Source organism: Akebia trifoliata, chromosome 11 (genome assembly GCF_017979445.1).
Source record: "Akebia trifoliata isolate Shusen 1 chromosome 11, ASM1797944v1, whole genome shotgun sequence".
Classification (NCBI taxonomy): Eukaryota; Viridiplantae; Streptophyta; class Magnoliopsida; order Ranunculales; family Lardizabalaceae; genus Akebia; species Akebia trifoliata.
The window spans coordinates 19,276,264-19,279,440 of record NC_141385.1 but is presented as its reverse complement, the minus strand read 5'-3'; the positions used below and the strand labels follow the sequence as shown (position 1 = coordinate 19,279,440).

Sequence of the window (3,177 nt, the reverse complement as noted above, 5' to 3'; positions counted from 1 at the left end):
GGTCTAAAGGATATGAGAAAAAGAAAAAAATTATGGCCAATAGAAAAGAATGGCAAGTTGACATACCTGGAAGCTCCTATCTCGATGAGAAAAATAATTAATTTATAAGACTTTGTATAATTTGAAGGTTCACATGGGGCATAGTGCGAATTGAAAACATAACATGAGCTTAGAGAATAACAAGCTAAAAAACTTGAAGTTTCATGATTATCACATTCTTATGCAATAACTATTACCAGTGTTGTTGATGCATGTATTCAAGACACATATGTTATTCGATAATTATCGGTATTCATTAATGTCTTGTGTTTGAAGGAGATTATCCATGAAGAACTTTCGAATATGAAAAAATAAATTGTGGAAGCATTATGTGTGTTCGAAAAGTATTTTCTATCGTCATTTTTTATTTTTATGACATACTTTGTTGTGTACTTGGCAGAGGAAGCCCAAGTTTGTGAATCTATTAGATATCGATGGATGTATTCCTTCGAAAGATAAGTAAAAAATTTTATATTATGTATTTGTTTCTAAATTGTATTAATAAGTTTAACATTAAGATATAATATTCAACGACACACACATATTAGGATGATGAAAATGTATAAACGACACATACTAAATCATATATACTTAGAAGGATCTATTACTGAGTGTTTCCTCATGGACGAGACAATGATATACGCCATGAATTACACACCCAATAATAGAAAAATATGCCATAAGCAACCATGTGAGATAGTAATAGATGCTGATAGGGAAGGACCATGTCCTACTGATAAAAAAGGAAAGATTTATATTCTTGAAAATGTTCAACGCCTACAAGCACGTAAATGGGAACTCTACTAGTCACCTAAAAATGTTGAGTGGGACAGGCATGTAAAATTTGATCTTCCTATGCACTTGAACATTGTGTTAAAGATTATATAACACATTCATGTTACTTTCGTATATAGGAAGTATACTACTTATATTTAAAACCATACATTCGATAATCAAATTCAAAGAAGAAATTTATGACAAAAAAAGGTAATGGATTACATTTCTTGGCTTCAACAACAATTACAAAATGAATCAAATTGTCTCCTAAAAAGGCTTGCTGATGGGTCGAAGTTTGAAGTCATTTTATATAGTACATATTCAGTAAATGGATATATTTTTTGTATAATAGATTCAGAAATGAACAAAACAACACAGAATATGGGGGTCTCTATAAAAACTATAACTAGTTTTAAGTCAAGTGTCAAGGACACGAATTTGATGAATGAAAAAATTAATTACTATGGCATTATGAAATAGATTCTAGATCTCAATTATCATGACTTTAGAGTTATAGTATTCTATTGTGACTGGGTGCACATAGAAGACACAATTGGATATGCAATTGATCCATAAATAAATTTGATTTATGTAAATTTTAAAAAATCGATTAAAAATATAAGAAAAATTGATGAGACATTTATTCTTATTTCTCAAGCAACTCAAATCTTCTATTACAAATATCAAAGTAGACCTATGGATGATTGACATGTTGTCTTGAAAGTTCTAAAAAAATTGAATCGAGATGTGGACTCTTATGAAGATCCCTTTATATTTGAAGCAAGAATGAATGAAAATGCTTTAACAACAATATTACGAGATGATATCATTAAAGACGATAATATGAAAAATGATGACTGACAATGCTTGTAATCAATGGTTAAACATTTTATTGAAATAAAATTTATTTATTTTTAATTCTAACAAATCAATTTTATATGCATGTAAGTGTATTTGTTTAATAAATCAATATATAATTTCTTATAATTGTTGTATTTGTTTGATAGGTACTATGTTAAGCGATAAATCATCTGCATCCACTTCTCATGAGTTTACTTCTTCTTAGAGTATGTTACTAGTGATTCATGAAATTGACATGTTTTGTATTTTTTATTAAATGTTTGAATTTATAAATTATCGACTATTTGTAACAGGTGCACGTATTCCTATGAGATTTAACATAGATGGACAACCTATTAAAGAAAACTCAAACTAATTGTATACATCCATAGGACGTGCTGTGAAGACCTATGTATCGCTGGTTTATGTCAAGTGGAGTAATGTGCCCAATGATCTTAAAAATCAAATGTAAGAAGTTATAAAGGTGAGTTCTTTTGTCTTTTTATTATGTATATTTTAATTATTAATTTAAAATAGTAAAATGATTTTTTTAAGTTATCTTCCTTGTAGAATACATATATTATTTCAAATAAGAATAGAGAATGGGTCCTTAAAAAGGTCAATCTTTTATGGAAAGACTGAAAAAATAATCTTCGTTGTGATGTATATGATAAATATAATACGGATGCAGAAAGAAAAATTCAAAGACATCTATATGTGAAGAAAGAAGATTGAAAATTTTTCATTAATGAGGGTTTGAGACCTGAACATTGAGGCATAATGGAAAGAAGTTTAGGAAAGTACAAAAGACTACACATACTTAAGGTTGAAAGGGATAAGCAAGGATTGCCGAAGAGTTCGGAAGCTTATACTATAAGCATGAAATTAGTAGATATATTAACTTTTACTAATGTATTTACGTATCTTACTTACAGAGAAAAAAAGATCCTAATGGGGAGGTCACAAGGACGGATGTCTTTTTTGCGACTCATACTAAGAAGGATGGGCTTGATAAAGAACAACTTGTAAGAACAATTAATTTATTTATTCATTTGATATTAATTGCAGTAAGAAATTATTAAATTAAATATTATTATTTCTATTTATTATTCATTTAATTTGTATAAAGCGATTAAGAGGTTGATTGATACTGATCCCTCTAATATACATAGGAATTTGGACCATGATCTAGTTGCGACAGTATGTGCCTTATTTAAACTCTTAATTAGTCTACATAATGTCTCTTGAAGGTATTGATTTTACTTATTTATTATTATTATTATTTACATAGATTTATGGTTATGATGGTCGAGGTCTTATACAAGACATGGATCTCAGTGTTTCCAAAACCTCCACGCAATATACAGCTCCATTAAAGAAAACCTTAAAAAATCAACAAGCATCACATCAAACATTCGAGGCTAACTTGGAGGCTAAGTTTAATGCCAAGTTTGAGGAGTTGACAGAGTGACTAGAAGAGAAGTCTAGGGCATGCAAGTTATTAGAAGAGAAATCATTTTT

At 29.0% G+C, this 3,177-nt stretch overlaps 1 long non-coding RNA gene across 1 annotated transcript; it reads left to right on the top strand.

Annotated features, from left to right (window-relative positions):
* The first annotated feature begins 445 nt into the window (after nt 1-445).
* On the top strand, nt 446-2,684 carry LOC147391088 (uncharacterized). Its single transcript, XR_015170271.1, has 3 exons — nt 446-1,883; nt 1,971-2,140; nt 2,592-2,684. It is a non-coding gene; the product is annotated as an uncharacterized LOC147391088 (long non-coding RNA).
* Nucleotides 2,685-3,177: the final 493 nt, after the last annotated feature.